The following is a 20,046-nucleotide window of genomic DNA, read 5'->3' on the forward strand; positions in this document are numbered from 1 at the left end:
AACTTATAAAATACACCACTACTAATAAAACCACTTCACTGTGTTAAAATTATGCTTCAAAAACTCCTAATAAAAAACTAAAAAGGTTTAAGTTTCACTGATCTCAGGAAAATGGTGTTTCTTTTACTGTAATGATAATAATAACATCATTTTTACAAAGTACTCTCTGACCCATGATCTCATCTGGCGCTGCAGCCCAGTAAAATAGGTAGGGTAGCAATTCTCATTCCTCTTGCACCAATGAGAAAACTAAAGCTCGAAAAGGTGGGAGGATTCACTCATCTACAAAGCTTGTGTGGTCAAAACCAGGCTTCCAAAGTTCTAGTCCCCCTTCCAAGATCGTCCTGTTCTGATTCTGGGGACCCTTTCATCCGGGCACCTCTGATGCAATGGTTCACAGTGAGGTGTGGCACCCATCCCTGTCCCACCTTATTTGAGGGAGATTCTTGGTGAAACTTGGGTCCTGACGGCCCCCTGCAGTGAATTGAGTGAATTGGGAGGTGACAGGCCGGACTTGAATGGTAATGTGAGCCAAGGATGAGAAGTTAATTAGGCCTTTCGTTATCTAATGAGGTTTCACATCATTTATCACCAGTAGAGAGCACTGTAAGATTAGAATTAATGGCCGGCCTTGCATGAAGAAAGGATTGTTTGTATCATGAATGTATCACAAAGGCAGAGTTAAAATGATTGATTTTAAGCAGGCACGATGTGCCCTTGGAACAGTAGATCATTTCCATCAGTTGAATCTTTAGAGAGCAGTCATTCAAGTCTTGCATTTAAATGTAATATCAATATTAAAAAGAGTAGGTACTGCCTGCTTACTGAAGTTAAATGGAAGAGGCGCCGTTCTGAATCAAACCCATGTCGACCTGCTTTTGCCTTGACTCTCTTACGTCCGGACATCGTTGGAATGTTTCTAGCACCAAGCGCCTTCTCTCTTCCGGCTCCTGTGTTGCATGTGGGCTCCACACCCCCAGAATAGGTGCTAACACCAGTGGCTCAAAAATATTCCGGGACTTCATTGTGACCGCCTTAATTTCTCTGCCTCGGGATTTGTGGCTGTTAGGTTTCCTTAAAACATTTTTCTGGTTATAAATACAACATCGAGATTCATTTCATAACTAGCCTTCAGTGCATTCATTGTGTTCATATAGTTTAGAGACCTGCCGTAAACACGAATCAGTGCCCACAGCCGATGGACTGAAAGAGTGGCAGTGAGTGGCAAGTAGAGTACAGTGTTTTCCTGCTCTACACACTCAGAGGCAGCACACAGTGACTTTCGTGCTGTGCGGAGCTTTGAAATGGATCTGCCTGAAAGATAGATGCATTTGCACTTCATATGTTTTCCATCATTTTTTTTTTTTACCATTTTGCCAGTTCCCCAAACTAACTGTATTTAAACAAATTCTTCCCCCACAGCCATTTTGTTCTCTGATTTCACCCTGCCGTGAAGTCTCAATGTGAAATTGACGATAGTGTGATTGATCATTTAGCTGACAGCGCAGGGTAGAAACTGAGCTTCACATCCAGTAAGAGGAGATGCTGGAATGTAGAGGTATAAAATACAAATATCTTAACGAAAACAGAGGTAACATAAGAGCTTTAATGTTTGAATAAGTCCCCGCTTCCCCTAAATGTACTTAGCTCTTCAATTTTGTTTCAGTTCGCAGGTTTTCTTATAAATAGTATATTTGCTGAAAAGGGCTTTCTCCCTACACCCCCCCCATCACCCTAGTCAAAGAATGCCCCTCCCCCACCCCATCATTGCAAAGTGAGCCTCCAAGCCCTCTGCGCCTTATTGGCCTGAATGAACAAGGGCCATAATTCGTGTTGGGTGAGCCCCATTTGGAAAACACTCACGGCCAGGTCTCCGTGTCTGCAGGTGCCATCACGTGGCCTCACCGTCCCAGTCGGGGGGTGGCTGCTAACCAGGGGCACGGCATGTGCAAGTGAGGACCTCACATTTTAAAAAGTGCAAAAAGCTCACTGCTGGCATGAAAATGGGGCCCCCGACATAAGTTCTATTGTTTTGTGTCCCCGAGAAGCTCTGTCTGCACTCCCGATGCACTGAGCCACTGTATCCATTACTGCTCTGCAATACCAAGTTCATTACCATAGATCCATTACCTCCAACAGGGCTTTCAGTGCGCATTGGTTTGGATTTTAATTTTTGCCTTTCATGTGAGGAGTGACATTTTAAGGCTAAAGTTAATTTTAAAGTGAAGTTAATTTCCTGACGGTGATAGTGGCCATGAAATCCAGAATACGGGTATCTAGCAAACAGCGGTGTGAACACACACCTATCAGAGGAATGTATGATAACAAAGTTTCAAATTTTTTGCTTTAAGTGTCCGTGAGACCATGCCCTTTATATGCCCCAGTGCACCACCGCAGCGAGGTAGTATTTTTTTATTTTAATTAATTAATTATTTTTTTTAAATATTTGAATCAGGATGTTTGAATCTTAACGTTTTGAATCTGTTATTTAGGGTTGCCAATTATACGTATGCACGGGAGTCTCTAAAGGGAGGATGTGGGCAGAGGTGGGCCGATAGCTGAAGTGGCTAATACCAGGCTCCTCTGCTCGGCCTTTGTGAAGAGAGAGGAATCGCAAGGTGCCTGAGGCCCTTGCTCTGTCCAGCTTTCTGAGGCTCCTGTCCTCTTGTTCAGTCGTTCTTCGCTTGCCTAGCCGTTTTGCTTTATAACTGGCTTATTATCTCATTTTAATAGTTGACCTAATAAATGAAAATAAAAAGCATGAGCAGAGAAACCTACTAGAAACTTCTATCACTAAACAGAAACTCTCAGATTTGGGGTGTGGTACATTTGCATCTTTTGGGTAACTTTTTTCTCTCTTTGCAGGCAGCCTTGTTTCTCTGAGTGCTTGTGGTTGCTGGTTGCTGATTTACTCAGTATTTCCTTTTTTTTTTTTTTTTTTGGTTCCAGTAATGTGCGTGTGTAGGACTTTAAAACAATCCTTGTGCCTTCTCCTCTCAGCATACACTTTGAATAACACATACCTCTTAATGCATAAGAACAGCAGATGGGACTTGAGACAGCTCAGTGTTTTCCCTCTTCATGTCTGGAAGAACTTGGATGACACAAGAATAGAAAAGCAGAGGCTGTGGAGTCTGAACGTGACCGATGGGTCTGCAGGCATCACGCGGTCCTCTCCGCATGGTATGGAAGATGGAAATCGGTGACACGTGCCCGGGACCTGGGCCGGGGTAGTCAGTTACTGGCGGTGCTAGCAGCACTTTGGTGAGTCATGGACTTGCCATCGCTTCGCAGTTTCACGCCTCTGACCCCAAGGGTGGCGTAACCATGGGCTTCAGTATATTACACAGAGAAGTAGGAAAAAGAGCAATGTAGGGGTTGACTTGGTCTAGTTCTTCTCCCCACAGTGCTTTAAAGACATTCGTCTGTTTAGCTCTCCACATGTGTACACTAGTATCTACACTTGTTTGTTTCAGTGACTCTCTGGTTCTTAATGTCCCCCTAAAACCAACTTCTGGAAGAATTTGTTACATCATCCTGCCATCACAGGTAAGGCCACATAGTAGGTATTCAGTCTGTTTTCATTTTAGTCATGAATGAATGCATCTGTCAAAATGAAAATAAGGATTTCCAATTTGATTTAGTTTGTTGGTCTTTCACTTTTAGTAACTTGAAATTGCTTTTCTCTTTGAAAGATTGACTTAAGCAATATTATTGCTGTTTGTGATTTTAAAATCGTCACTTCCTATATTAATTGAACATATAAAACATGTAAACTGTTTATCACATGCCTGCCATGTTTCTTGACACTTGGTCGGCAGGCACTGTGGGGATAAAAATTTGCTGAAAATAATGAGACGTCTACTGGTAGATTCGATTGCATTAAATAAAATGAAATGAAATGAATGAAAGGAGCTTCCTGGTTATGGCATCTACCAGCTGCAACACAAACAAGGGAGTTGGAGGAATACAGATTAACTTTATACCATATAGGAAAAAAAAGGGATAAGGGAAGAAAATCCAAGAAGGAAGAAAGGAAAGAAAAATTATTTCAACTTCCTATTGATTAAAATTCCATCTCATTTTGGACAAAAATAAAGGTCATCCTTCATATTTTTTCTGACATTTAAAAAAGAGTGATGAAATATACATAGCATAAAATCTCCCATTTAAACTATTTTAAAGCATACAATTGCAGTAATCACCACTACTTCCAGAACATTTTTACTACCCTGGAACGAAACCTCATACCCCGTAAGCAGTTACTAGCCATTTTCTCCTCCCCCAAGTACCTAACCACTGATCTGCAGTTTCTGAAGATTTGCCCCTTGTGCATCTTTGATGTCAGTGGAACAATATGTGGCATTTGTGGCCAGCTTCTTTCACTTGGCATAAAGGTTTTGAGGTTCACCCACATCATATCATATATCAGCACTTCATTCCTTTATATGGCTGAATAATGTTCCACTGGAGGGCTAGACCACATTGTGTTGATCCCCTTCTCTATTGACCAACATTTGAATTGTTTCAACCTTTGGGCTCTTGTGAAGAGTGCTGCTATGAACACTTATGTCCAAGTTTTAGCTCGAGCACCTGTTTCAATTCTTTTGCGTACATACATAGCAATGGAGTGGTTAGAGCGTGGGGCAGTTCTATGAAGAGCTTCTTGAGGAACTGCCATAGTGATTTCACACTGGCAGAGCTACATTCCCACCAGCAACATACGATGGGTCCAATTTCTCCATATCTTCTCCAAGCCTTATTACTTTCCATTTTTTGGACTAGAGCTGTCTTGGTGAGCATAATTCTTTTTCACTCTAAATGTCCTCCCATACCCCACATTGGAAGGTCACTATATTGTCCAATGTACTCAAATCAAGCTCCCCCAGGCTTGATTTGAAGACCAAAGCCATCCGAGAGAGTAATTCACACTGATAGGGTCTTGCTTCTGTCTGTTTCTCTCAGGGATATTTACATTTTTGAATGCATTGCCTACAAGGAACAACAGTTAATTCAAAGGGATGGATTTAAAGGTGGTATTTTGAATATTGTATCCTCTAAACTTGGGAGATAGTCTACCAGAGGGAACTTCCAGTTTCCTAGTTACAAGCAAAAAGAAACAAATACCCCAGGTCTTCCTCGAGTTCTCTTTCTGTTTCCACCTTCTTCCCCATGAATAAGTAGCCATTGATAGAAAAATGATCCTCTGCTGTAGGTCAATTTATCTGTTTCATACTGACAAGTGGGATATTTATAGCCAATCAGAGGCAAGATGTGAAACAAATTAATATGCCTTTAATTTCTCTCTTTGTTCTAGAAATGATGATGATGAGCAGTTTCTCTTTCATCAGACTGTCAGCTCCTTTAGGGTTGGCTGCCTACAACTGAAAATACCAAATAAATGTTCAGTCACTTCATTTGATTTACTTTATTATGAGTTCATTTCTAAAAACAATATATCCAATTTCAGTAGAGCACAACCTGTTAGCATGAAGAATCAGCAGGAGAGTTGGGGTCCATTCTTTACTCCGTCCAAGGGGATTTATGGACGGAAGAATTGGACGACTATTTAAATAGTAATTTACAGCCTGGATTCTGTCTCCATATTTTAGTGGGGAATATTTAATATGTGATCCTGGAGGTGACGAAATGGATAGCATTCCTCCCAATGTAAGGATCAGTGTGTGATCTAACAATGTTTGCGAATTTCTCTTACCCCTTAGTACTCTCTTCAAATGAGAGACAGCCATTGCATTTTTCTCTGATTGTGGACAGAGAATGAAATAATTTAGGTGTCTCTTCTTTGGGCTGAAATGGCGGGACCCTTCTGAACTGGAAAGGCAAGGACAGTCTTAGGACTTAATAGTTATATTGTATCTACCAAGAATCTAAGAATGTGATTTTGGGGTTTCCCCGAGAGCATTTGTTTTACTGCTCTGTTATCCATGGAAGGCGCAAGACAGAATAGGGTTAAGCAGTTTCCCAGTGTTCCACAGCAAATTGGCAGTTGAATTGGGATTAGAATGTAGGTCTCCAAACCTTGGGGACTTCTCCATTAGCTCAGATCATGTACGGCTCAGCAGTTTCTTTCACAAGATCCTCCGGACATGACACATGCCATCAGTCTTATTTTATAACAGATGTTTTGAGGGTGGAGCAGATGGTCTCTTCCCTGCGCCCTCCCAGCCCTTGACTCCAGAGAGTCAGATCATGTCAGGGATGGCTCTCCTGGCCCTCTCTCCCCTGGGGTCCACCTCCCCTTCTGCGCATCCTTTTTCGTGCGCGTATCTTTTCCAGGCCCAAGAAAACACTGTTCTTGCTGTTCCCTTTTGGTTTGAGCTTTTGTACTTTCCTGGAAAGCTTTGTCACTCATGTTCTCATCTTGACTCTTCTGGAGTTTTCGCCGAAGACAGCGTCATGCAGTCGGCGTGGAGATCGCGGGCCTCTAAGACCTGGGCGCCACGTGCCATCGTGGCCCTTCAAGTGACTCGTGGCCCTTCAAGTGATGGGTGACCGGGGGCCAATCGCTGTCTTCCACTTGGGAAGCCCCTGTCCTGAGCAGTCTGAAACTCAAAGAAGGAAAGAACTCACCGACAAGTCCTAAGGGGCCCTTGGCTCTTCCCTACGTCATTTACATACGGGTTACTCCCTGTGCTGCCGCCTCTGCTGGAGAATCTCATCTTTTTTCATTCTTCTTCTCGAATATTTTAAAAGAACATGTGGGCAATTTTTTTTAGCCTATTTGTGAACTTCATTTTATGTGTTGTGGGAACTTCGTGATTCTGTGTGTTTTGTTTTTGCTTATCCAGGTGCTTGCCATGCCCACGTGACACGTGTGTCTGTGTGGGCTTCTGCACATTTTAGGGATTGTGTTTAATCGTGGAACCATTGACTCTGGATTCATAGAAGCTTTTAATGTCCAGTCTTGATATTCATGAGCTATGTGAATTGGGAAGATCAGTTTGCCTTTAGGGCCTGTGCATATAATCAGGGCATGACTGCCGCCATGGAAGCAAAGGAAGAAACCAGTTGTGCTGGGAAACCACAAAAGCCAAAGGAAAAAGAAAGAAGGTTCCTCACTGGTAAACAGTTGTCGAGGGATGGATTTTCTGCCCCCCCCCACCCCTCCTACCTTAAGGTGGGCAGGCCCGCGTAGATTGAGCTGCTAGGTTACCAGCGAACTTATTCCATTCTGGACAATCCTCTAAGGGAAAGTAGTCTGCTTTTCCCCGAATACTGTAGACAAACTATCTCATTTATATTTTAATGTAAGAAATGGATGGAAATGATAGCCAGAGTTTTTCAGCTTTTCACAATTTTGCTATGTTATTACAAAGAAGCCCTTTCCTTGTCTTGTGTTGGACTGAGCTTATACAATCAGAATAAGGATGTTGAATTACAAAGAGAAAGATTCTCATTTTCCTGGCGAGTCTATCACAAAGCCATCCTGTGCACCTTTGTCTTAACATATCACAATACTTTTATCTGAAGCCAGTAATGTGCCTTGTAGATTCTACTCTCTGCTGCCCTAACTTGGGATTCAGTTGCTTTTCATTCTCTGCTTATCTCTATTTAAGGAAGTGCAGAATGCAGATGGAGAGCACTGATTCTCCTTCGATATAACCTTGAAGTTGGGCCCTAGAGGGTCCTAGGAATTTTCCAGTTATTTATTCCAGTGTTAACATGTTTTATGATCTCCCAGGGCTCTTCTCTGCTCACGCTAACTCTGGTTTGGAGATTGGATTAAGTGACCTCTCATTAAGTGAATACCATTGTCCTTGCTTTCTTAATTTGGCTGCTGGCCAATATTGTCCCTTCTGCCTTTGGGTCTGAAGAGTGTCACCTTTGAGTCTAAAGCTGATTCTGGGATTATTTCAGGCAAGAAAGATTCATTAACAGAGGTTCACTGACGTTAAAAGACCTTATTTTATTGGGCCATGGCTTCACCCTCTTTTCAAAGCCTGTTTTAAAAAATCTTGGTATCATGACAAGGAAACCTGGTTGGAATGTTGACCCTGTGAATATACCACCACCTTTATATATACCCGTTTTTTTGTGTGATCCCAGCACTAGAGGAATTCTAAGATCAGTGAACCCAGCCTCTGCTTTTAAGGCCTTGCAATTGTATGGGGAATATAACAATAAAATTTATAAAAAAAAAAAAAAAACTTCTCTCATTAAAAAAAAAAAAAAAAATTTCTCCATGATGGGTGATTACTCATTAGGCGTGGAAGAGTCAATGACAACATTTGGTAGCTTATCCCAATGTCTGCACAGTTGTGGAGTGGGGACTCCTAAGATTGTGCCATTTCACACTAGAGATTCAGGGAGATTCTTGCTCTTCTAGGTTGAGTTAGCAAAACACCAGCCAGTATTCTACTCACAGAGCCTCGGATGTGAGGGCTGTGACGTCCGTCACCAGAGTAGATGCAGCCGTTGTAGCTGACTAGGAGGCTGGCCCTTTTCTCCCTCTCTGTGCTGGACTCAGCTAAAGAGGACGACCTCCCCAGATACTTACAACGGTGTGGTAATTGGCAGCAACACGAAGCGTCAGCCTATGAGCTTGAGTTCAACAGAATCTTATTATTGCACATTCAGATGCAAAAAGTTTGCATTCTCACCAGCACCAGAACGTGTCCAGATTCTGTGTCTGGTTTTCTAATGATGCTCTAAGGACTTTCTACTCCATTAGGTTCTTTGGCACCTTCTAATACATATTTACTGACTTCAGACATGCCTTAGTGCCCCACTGAGAAGGCTTGGATTTGGTTTCCATATCTAAGCTGATTGGTGGGCAACTTCAGCCAGATTTTCATTCTGCTTCTTTGTTAATTTCCATGACTTACAATGGCTGCGGACGTATCACCACACGGAGAGCATTTTTAGTGACTATTGCCCAATGCTGAGGGTGTGGCAGGACTAGAACAGGCTGTCCCAAACTTGACTTGGATCATGACCTTGGTGCTTCCTTACTTCCCAAGCTACTTCCTCTCATTTTCTGCCCCAGGGATCTTCCCATCGTGGTCCTCATACCTGTTGTTTTGAAACTCCTTTTTTTTTTTTTAAAGATTCATTTTTATTTATGCATACAAGAACTGGGGTACAGGCCAGAGGTGCGGGGGGTGAGATGACTGACCAGAGACAGAGTGGGGAGCAGAACAGGCAGATCTACTGATAAGAGCTGGGTTGTAAGCTGGAGGTGTGGGGAAGGGGTGAGAGGCTTCACCAGAGACATATTGGGGAACAGAAGAGGTGGGTCTACTGAAATACACTGCTGAGGGGAGCAGCAGGGAGACAAGAGAGGTCTGCTGCGTCCTGTGGGTCACCTCCCTGGCCGGGGATCGAACTCATGCTGCAGTGGTCGGCGATAGCTTGATAGCGCTGAGACTTAACCCCTGTACCACCAGGGAGGCCCCTGTTTTTGAAACTCTTGCCTCGCATTTTACTCGGCAGCCTCTTTCACCTGGCAAACTCCACAGTCCCAGCTCAGAGGAGCCTTCTCAGGCTTTCTTAAGTGCAGAGATGACACAGTACATCTCTCCTTGGCAACAGTCACCTGAGTGGGCAGTCACACCTTCACTTGCATCACCACTTCATCTGATGGGGAATGGAGAGCAGCAGGGCTTCCCCCTAACACAGGAGCCGGGTCACACAAAGGGCCTGATCCTTTGAGCTCCGCCTTCTGGAAGATCACCGGGTCGCTGGAACCCAGTGTTCAATCGCTGAATGCCAACCGTATTTGAGGGGCTGCTGAGTGACATTAGTGACATTAGTCTTGCTGACACATTGAGGAATATTTGATCCACTTTGTATCAAGTTAAATCAGTGGTTATTTTATCAGTTCTGGGCAGGGCGACCTGAAATAAAAATGAATGGATAAGACCTCGTGCTCTGCTTGTGTAAACTTGTGATCTGGCTAAGATGAGATCAACACACATTGAAACAATCGTGACTTCTCCTCACTGAGAGAGGTTACTTGCTGTCACGGCACTCTGAGATCTCCACCCATTGCTATTTCGATTTGCTACGTACTGCACAAGCAACATTCTAAGTTGGCCCACATGACCCCTTATGAAGGGGGTCAAATGACGTTTCTTCTTCTGGAGGAGGGGCATCACTTGCTTCTAGCAAAGGAGACAGGATATACAAAGCTGCGTGTCAGTGATTACGCCATCTAGCCTGTCTTGCTACCGTCAGTCTCTCTGTTGCTGACTATGAAGAAGCAACTGCCATGAATCCTATGGCCAGCTGCAAATAAATGGATTCTGTCAGCAACTCAAGGCGCCGTCAAAGTGGCTCCCTCTCTGACTGAGCTTTCAGGTGAGATCCCCACCCTCATCAGCCCCTTGGTTGTAACTTAAACGCTGAGAAACACTGAGCCAAGGACCTAGGTAAGTTGTGTCCAGAGACCTGGTGCGGAGATTGTGAGGTAAGTGTGTATCTCACTGCACTAAGTTAGTGGCCATTTGCTATACTTCATAGAAACAAAAACTGCTAATGAATAATTATTGGCATAATTATAGTCAGATGTTTATCTCGTCACATTTTGTAAGTCTGTCGTGAGCAGGAATCTCGTGTCTCTCTCCCTCTCACTCCTGTATCCTCTGTGCACACTACGATGCCAGCCAGAGTGGCCACTGAATGTTGGTTGCTTGTATAAATGAACAGATGAACTGGAACATCATACTTAGTCCCGGGTACCACCCAGGGGGACACGTGTAGCAATTTTTAAGAACTTCAGAGGAAAACCACAGAGAGGAAGGTGAGAGGTGTGGCACGTGTGGCAAATGTCAAGAGCTGTAGTGTTTGGCTGAAGTGAGAACGCCAGCTGGGAAGTCGTGACAGGTGCCCAGGCATACGAAGAAGCATCCCATGGAAAGAAGCTGTGCCCGCCCACTCTGCAACCCCAGAGTCTAGGTGGACTTGGGGCCGATGGATGGGAGGTGTCAGAAGACAGATTTTGTTTGCAGTAAGGCAGAGTGCCTGCGGTGGCCGTCGGGCTAGCCATTATAACGGCCCTCTTCGGGTTACTCTGTGAGGGCTAGTGAGTTTCGTGTCACTTAAGACGCTTCATCTAAGAAGAGGAAGTACTTTGAAGGGTGATGTGAAGGGGATACCTGTATTTAAGTGAGTCACTATCCGGTTAAGAAAGAAGTGGTGCATGGACAGAAAATTTCAGACATTATACTAAGTATCAAACAAGATACCAACTACAAATCAAACTTGAAAGACTATAGACTCGACTTGGCCTGGAACTGACTGAGACAGAGAGCTCTGTGGAAGAGCATGCATGTGAGGCAGTGTAAGCCTCAAATGTGTGAAGGTAATGGGCGTGAGCGGGGGAGGCATAGTTCATGAGGGAGTAACAAACAGTACGGGCCAAAGAGAAATGCAGGAACACTCTGCCCCACAAGTTCCTAAGTCCCTGAGCTACTTGCTTCAAATCACATAGGCTGGGCCTCCCTGGTGGCCAAGGGGCTTGGGCACAGCACTGTGAAGCTGTCCGCAGCCGCTGCAGCATGAGTTGGATCCCCAGCCAGGGAGGGGACCTACATGGCACAGCAGACCTCTCCTGCCTCCCCGCTGCTCCCCTCAGCAGTGGATTTCAGTGGCTCTGCCTGTTCTGTTCCCCGCTCTGTCTCTGGTGAATCCTCTCACTGCCTGCCCCTCTGGCCTGCACCCCAGCTCTTGTATGCATAAATAAATGGATCTTTGGGAAAAACAAATCACATAGGCTGCGTTCTCGTGCCTGGTTACCAAATCTTTCTGCAAACGCCAGGCCCAGGTGCCTCCCCTGTCTCCACTCAGATATCCCGGCTTCTGTCTGAGCATAAAGGTGCACAGAGTCCTCGGCCTCCTGGTGCAGAGGTGGGTTTTCTCCATTGATGAGTGAGATGACGTCACAGCACTTGAGCTGAAACGGAATCATCAGGCCCTTTCCCAGCCTCAGCAGTGAATGAATGTGAAATTCCAACACATTTTTCAGCCCCCAATTGTTTTCAGTTTCTGCTACAAAATGATAATGCCTCTTGCTTTCTCATTGTTGCCTCAGAATGAGGCATATTAACTAGGGAGAAAGAGTCGCTGGCAGGCTCTGCGTTTGCTCTGTTACCACAGATGCCACCAACAGCACGAAAGCCCTGGCCTCTATGCTCAGCCGCCCCGGTGGCCTCTTCAGACAGCTGGGGTGAAGCCTGCTGATGAAGTGTCGTTTTTTTCTGATGGAAAAAAAGAGTTCTCCCTGTTTCAGGACTTCTTGCCTTTTAGCATTGGGTAAGTTACTGATTTATGAAGTAGCTTTTGACAAGTCCAAGGCCTAAAATTCTCCTCACAGCGTGGTTACCAGCAGCCTGAACTTTTTCCCTACCCTGTTCCTAGGAACTGTGACCCCAAAGGACCATCCTTATACTTCTCCAAAGAGTAACACATATTTCATTCTATGCTGCCAGAAAAGTTTAAAGCTAAATAGTGTAATTTAAGATCACCTGCCCGGGAACATATCCATTTGAATAACAGCCAAATCTTTCTTAATGTATGGTCTTTTGTTCTGATTTGAAAGTCAGAGCTGTCTTTTGTGTGTGTGTGTGTGGGGTGGGGAGTTGCGTCTGGGACCCTAAAGAAATGGTCTTTGTTCAAAAACTTGCTCCATGTTAACTTCCTTCAGCTCTCACCCTGATCTAGTCAACTTTACAATGTAGATTTCACTGGTTTTTATATTTCTGTCCCTAAAGTCAAACACTCCTTGTACGATCTTACCTTAGATGTGGCAAAATGCCCTCCTGCATCATGAACCATTTTTTTAAAGATCTATCCACCTATGCATATAAGAACCGGGGTACAGGCCAGAGGTGCAGGAGGGTGAGAGGATCCACCAGAGACAGAGCTGGGAGCAGAACAGGCAGATGGACTGAAAACACTACTGAGGGGAGCAGCAGGCAAGACAGGAGAGGTCTGCTGCACCGTGTGGGTATCTCTCTGGCCATCCGGGGATCGAACTCGCACTGCAGAGGCAGCAGACAGCTCCAAAGTGCTGCGCTCAATCCTCTGTGCCACAAGGAAGGCCCTCATGAACTATTTTTAAAGGAATGGGTTTCAATCCTACAGAAGGGAAAACAATTACTAGTTGAGCACCAGTATGTGAACGGAGGGGTATTGAAGGATACCAAGGGCATATAGGGAGATTGCTGGGGCATCATAAAACAAAACCACGCGCAGGGTGGGCCAAGATTAAGAAGACGAGAGGACAACCTATTGTTTGCGAGCTAAGTTGCTCTCAGCCCTACTAGGTGAGGCAAAGTTCTGCAGTGATGAATCACCATTCCTTAGCGTTGGAGCACTCTTCTATCCCCAGCACCTAGCTCAGTGCCGGGACGACAACAGGGCCTCAGCAAGTACTCAAGGAATCGATGCATGAGTCAATCTCCCAGTTTATTTGTAGTCTGGGCTGTGACACTAATTTTAGTCTTGAAAGTGCATTGGATGAAAAGGGTTCCATTCATAGGAAGTACTAGCTAAACTACGGTAATCTTGAATCTATGATTAAATAAATACTTGGCACGTAATAAGTGATTAATAAATGTTTTCTAAATGCAGTTTTTAATGAAAATTGTTTTTCTTTAACAATTGATTAAATGCTTCCATCAACTCAAGAAATGACTTACTAGCAAGAAATCACTTACAACCTCTGAACTAAAACCAAATATAAGTGGAAATTCACTTGACTGGCCTTGGGTAATTTAATTCTTACTTCTAAACTTGGATGGGACCTGCTAAATCCTCTTCAATAGTCAATCAACTTTCTGCAATGAGGAATAAACATAAGCGAGTGATTGTTTCTCACCTGTCGGTAGATGGCTGTGGATTTGGGTTGATGTACTTAGTAGGATTTTCTTTGTAACCTATGATTGTGCTCATCTGTAACTATGAAAGAAATCAATATGGTATTGGATTGGTTTTGGATGGGAGGAGGGTGGATTGAGGAAATAAGAAAAGATCATACCCAAATGCAGTGACTTTATGAGAAAGAATCACAGATAAATACAGGCCGATAAAGTCCTAGAGTGAAATTGAAATCACTCTTGCATTCACTTGGCTTTTTCTCACATTTATAGCAAAGCTTAACAAAACCTTTCTTAGGCCTAGGAAAATGGTCCCCATGGACTGGATACTTAAGATGCAACATCTACCAGTTGAGGAGTATCAGTGTATTCTAAGTGAGGGAAAGTTTATTGTAAACTAAAAATAATGAGAAGCAGGGTATGTTTGGGGTCCTTGTAATAGAAATTGACAATAGGTAGCATTCTTGGGTGTCGCCCTGCTTTTTCTTTAAAAAGAAAGAGGCTGTCATTTGGGCTCCTGGCCCCCTGGAGGAGATGGTTATCTCTGTTACTGTGCTTTTGTTTAGCTCTCTACTCCATGCTGTCAAAGCCCTTTCTTTGTTCACCTGCTGGGTATGTCAGATCTATGACTGTGATGTTTTAGCTCACAATTCATTGGTTTCTTTGCATTTTGGGCTCTTGATTAATGTTAAAAGTGGAATTACTGACTGGGCATAAGATCCAGCAATATCTTTAATTCATGGAGCGCCTTGGCAAAGAGAAACACTAGAGACACAAAGAAAACTGTATTTAATGATACCCTTCAGTTTGCTGAAACCCTCTTTGAGATTTCCCAGGGAAATAGATTCTATTTTTAGTCTTTATGTTTGTCAATTATTTGTGTGTCCTTATTTTTTTTTTTTGGTTTAATTTATGAAGTCCAAGGTGAATGATAAACACTTGTATATGTATCTATATGTATATGTATAGGCATAGACACATATTTACCTTTTTTGTGTGGATTCTGCCCCTTAAATTCAGCTAACTCATCATGAAATTGCAGGAAAGCTTTGAAGATTGTATACATTCCAGTGATCGTCGGAGCCATCTCCCTGCCCACTCCCCATCTGATATTGACCTTGACCCTTCTCTCCTTTATTCCATACCCTGCCTCTGTGCTTTACTTTCACCACCTTTGGCTTTGACACCCTTCCTTCTGGATCTCCGTGTCACCCTCATATGTTGTAACCTTCACCTAGCATTTGTGTTGCTGTGCATGTGTGCCCCCTTCCACCTCCCTTCCCCCCAGTTCTAGTTCTGCTACTTGAACCAGCTGCTGGACACACACATACCCTGGATGAGAAAATAAAAGGGGTAAGGCATGACAATAATGGGAATTTTCTTTACAGAGATATCTCCAGAAAAGGGGGCGGTACCATGGTCCCCACCCCATTTAAGGAGGGGCAGAGCTGAGTGGCCAGGAGAAGTTACATAACAGACAAGGCAGGTGGGACTGGGGGAGGAAGAAGGGGAAGAAAGAGAGCTCTTGCTTCTGCGGTCTGACTTGTAACCCCGGTACTGTTGGGAAGGAGCCCCAGCAGAGACATTTGGAAGAGACACATGGGTGACAGACACGTGGGGACTGACAGTGGCAGCCTTTATCTTCCTGTGGCAGCTCCTCTGTGCCAGCTTTCTGGGTCCTGCTTCAGAACCCTTTTCCTTTGATTCCCTGTCAAAAGGTGCCACCTTAGACTTGGGGCAAACTGTCAGGCCTCAGTGGTCCCACTTTGGGCTGATCCTGTTTGTCTGGTCATTGACCCACAAGGGGATGGGGAATTTTAGGTGTTCATTGGGAAATGACATCCCTTCCTCTCTTCTGTTTCTCTCTGCACACTAATTCTAGTAAAATTCTTTCACGCCAAGAGTCTGCTCTGCCTTTGTGTGCATGGATGATGGCCTGACCCCTTTAGAGCATGCAAGTTTGGGGTTCCCTGGGTACCCCTTGGTCACACACTATTTCACTTTGTCTGGTCCTGAATCCACACAAATGACCATCTGCAACCCCCTTTCCCTGGGCTTCTACAAAACTTCCCTCCCCCCTGCTCCAACCTGTGCTCCCTGCAATACAAGCACTGCACAGCAGGGGGTGGGCTTCTAACACTACAAATCATATAAATGCCACTCATGGGTCAAAACCCTCCAGTGGGAAATTAGATAATAGAAAATTCTTGACCATGGCCTCTCAGGCTCCGTATGATCATGCCCCTGCCGACCTCTCCACCTCAGCTCAGCCCTCTCTTTCCTCTGCTCACTCGGCCTCAGCCTTCTCACTGGTCTTCTTGCTGTTCCACAAAAACACCAAACTCTTTCCACTTGAAAGCTTTGCACCTGCTCTTTCTTCTCACTGAAATACTGTGCTCCTTGATCTTCACATAACTGATGCCTTCTTGTCATTGAGGTTTCAGGTCAGATGTCACCTCTTTGGAGAGGTTTTCCAGCCACCCAATTGAATGTGTCTCCTAGGCACTCTCTGCACATCCTGTTTTATTTTAATTACATGTTCTTGCTCATTCATATACTGAGCTGTTTACTACCCTCCCTATCACTGGTGTGTGAATTCCAGAAGAGCAGGTGCCTTGTCGGACTTGTTCACTTTTGAACTAGAACAATGCCAATGAGTGGTACCCAATAAATAACTGTTGATTAATATTAACCTTTGAATGATAGAGTGTATAAGTACTTAGCATATATTAAGTAGGTTAACATACGCAACACATATTTATTTCTTACATCTCATAATGGCCGAGTAAGAGAAATGGTATAATCTCCATTGTGTAAATAAGGAAACAGGTTCAAAGTGTAAGTAGGATGGGGTGTTTGCATTGGATCTCACATGTCGTGGTTCTCTACTGCTGTGTAACAAATTGCCACACACTTAGCAACCTGAAGCAACATTTATTATCTGGCAGTTTCTTTAGGTCAAATGCCCAGGCATTACATTGCTGGGTTCTGTGCTTGAGGTCTCAGAAGGCTACAATCAAGGTGTCAACTGGGCTGCATTTTCATCTGGAAGCTCAGGGAAACATGCATTCCCAACTCTCTGTAATTGTGCACAAGATGAATTGCTTGTTTCCATAGACTTCACGGCAGCTGGCTTCGCCAAAGGCGGCAATGGACAGAGACGCCTTCTCTGCCCCTTTGAGGGCCGGTCTTTCAGGAAGGTCGAGTCTGGTTTCAGGAGCTCACCTAATGAATCCACGTCTACCCAGGATTATCTCCGCGTAGATGCACTAAAAGTCAACTCATTAGGGACCTTTATCCCAGCTGCAAGATCCCTTAATCTTCGCTACATAATGTAGCATAATCAGAGGACTGATTTCCCATCAACTTTGCCATGTTCCATTAGTTAGAACTAAATTTCAGGCCCCAACCACACCTGAGAAGAGGAGGTGGCACGAAGACCACACTGCTTCATGCTAATATACTCCGCGCGGGAGACTGGGAGCAAGGGCCTTTGCAATTTTAAGATACTGCAGCAGCCTAAATAAAAAGGAGAAGGAACAGCTCCCAAGGGCAAGAACACTTTGAGCAGAGATTACCCAAAGTGCTGGGCTTGAAAAAACAGCGCAAATCACGAGAAATGGCACCTCGCCCGGGATCAAATCTAAGCGAGGGACCCTCGCCCCTCCGTGTGGCCCTCGGGTCTCCATGCAGTCTCTGCCCCTCCCGGCCATCTCATTTTGTCATTGGGAATGGAGACACTCCACTTTAAAGGTAAACTGTTGTCAGATGTGTGCCTTGCCGAAGCAAAAAGATGCCTTTCTATGGGAAGTGAGCAGATTTAAGCAGGCAGCTGCAGTAAAGACACGCTTTTGAAATGCTTTTCTGAGTTTTCTGCTTTGAAGACTAGAAAAAAGGGCACAGCCACGCCTGGAGAGTCCACATGTATTCATTCACTGAACTTCTGCAGAGCACTGCTAGGTGCGGGACCCCAGGAGCCTGGGCGCCAAAGAGGGTTTCTACCTGGGGAGTGCTCAGGTTCGCGGGAGAGACAGATGCACCAGCCAAGTCCGATGGAGCGTGGGAGAGCTCAGGCGTCCGGGTGGAGAGCGGTCGCTGCTGCCCTGGTGGAGTTGAGGAAGGGTTTCCCAGAGCACAAGTGGGGTCACCAGAGAAGCTAGGAGCTCCCTTGGCAGGCCAGCAGGGTGGGGCGGAGAGGGTGTTCTAATGAAGGCGAATGGCAGGTGGCAAGCGGTGAAGACCTGAGCAGGCCAGGCATTTGCGGGGGTGGGGGGCATTGGTCCAGGGTGAATGTGGGGGGCGAGACAGCTGAGGTGAGAACACAGGACAGATTTTTGGCAGTGGTGCAAGCCACGCATGCAAGAGGTAGTGCTGTGAGTGGTAGCCCCATCAGACTCAGTGATGCTGTGACGTGGCCAGCACGTCTTCCTTAAGTGCTGCTTGCTAATATAATTAGCACGGCGCAGCGATGCCAGCCCCCCACCCCAGGTATGTGATGTCTGAGACTTTCTTCTTTTAGGCAAATAAGCAGCAAAAATCCGTGAAACTGCTAAAATGCTACTTTTGCTTTTTGTACTATTTCGACGGAAATTATGCATTTGCTCAACCCTAAATAACCCACACTATAAAGTGGAATAGGTATAAAAATTCCTTTTTCTTCATTTGTAACCCAGTGAAGACCAAAAATATGTATCCCTGTGAACTTATAATTTTGAATGCCCCACAGCAGTAATGCGCCCGCTTTCATATAAATATGAACTAGATAGAACTGATGGAAGGAACTGAAAGCAGCAAGTTCATGCTAGGCCTCCAGACCCTCACCAGGTGATGCCTATGACTCCTCCAGGCTTGGGGGGTGGGGGTTGCATGCTTGGAGCGTGGATTGCAAGTGACACTCAATCCGAAACCCAGAGGCCACTTGCCTGGCACATGTGTGGCATTACTGAGGCGGGAGGGCATGGCAGCAGTGTTGAAAATGAAGTCCTGCTACACAGCTCCAGCCTGAAAGTCATGCTCCACAAGGACTTTCTTTTCCTTAAATACCGATTCGTAATTGACAGATGAAACTATTAAAAGGTCAGGATTTAGAGCTACTCAGTCTCCCGCGTTGTAGAGGCAGGACAGGCCACAGGGCAGGTTTTCTGACCCAAGAGACCCGGTCAAGGAGGAGTCAGAGTCCTCAGTGGCTTTTGCAGGTCTTTTATTTAGATTTACCAGGTACACGGCAGGCAGGGGTGCTGGGGGGCCGGGAGGCTGGCAGGCCTCCCAGCCCCCAGCAAATCCTCACTCTAGCTGGGCTCTCCGGCCTTCTCTCTGCTTCTCTTCTCTCGGCTTCTGCTGGGGCCCCCGTGACGCCGCCCTTAAAAGCCCAGGCTCTCAGCCCAGGTGAATCCCATCTCCCTAGGCCCACACCCTGCCCCAGGTGCCGCCCTCAGGCATGCGTTCAGGACCGCAAGGATCCATCATCCATCCTGATGGCGGGAGGGCGGAAAAGCCTGATACCTCCACCTCACCCTGCAGGCATGCTGGCTGTTTTTGTTTGTACATCTGGGTAAGTTCCCTCACGTCCACAATGGGAATGATTGTGTGTGTCCTGAAGTTGCACTAGATGAATTATGTAAGAGCGCATAATATCCGGAGCAAGAGACAGAGGTGGGTCGTACACAACGACCCCGCGGAGGATAACGAGCGCACAGCTCGGGGTGACCCCTGCTTGGGACGTGCTAGGTACGCATGCGCCATGGGCAGGTCACGGGCCATCTCACGGGGAACACAACGTGAAATGTTCTGGAGATCCTGCCCCTGAGCTGGAAGGGCAGGGAAGGAGCCATCTCCACAGGCTCCATCTTGTACCCCAAAATGCACAGTCTGAAGGTAAAGTCAGTGTGGGGTAAACGAAGACGCTCAGCCTTTTGCACCGCTGGCCTGTGTGGCTCTCACTTGCGGCCTGGAGTGCAGGAGGCGCTTGGGAGCGTGGGCTCGGGGCGCGCGTGCCCGGTGGTGGACACCTGGAGTGTGCTGTGGGCATGCGTGAGTGGGCACACCTGCGCCTGGAGGCCGAGCCCATACGGGCCGCAGCACAGGGGACAGCGGGCGGCAGAGGACGGGGTGGCGGCGGCTGCAGAGAGCAGCGGAAAGGACAGGATGACGGGCCGACGCCAGAGAGCGCAGAAGAGTAAAGATCCCCTCAGCGCCCCGGCCCGGCCTG

The sequence above is a fragment of the Talpa europaea genome (assembly GCF_964194135.1).
Source record: "Talpa europaea genome assembly, chromosome: X".
Taxonomy (NCBI): domain Eukaryota; kingdom Metazoa; phylum Chordata; class Mammalia; order Eulipotyphla; family Talpidae; genus Talpa; species Talpa europaea.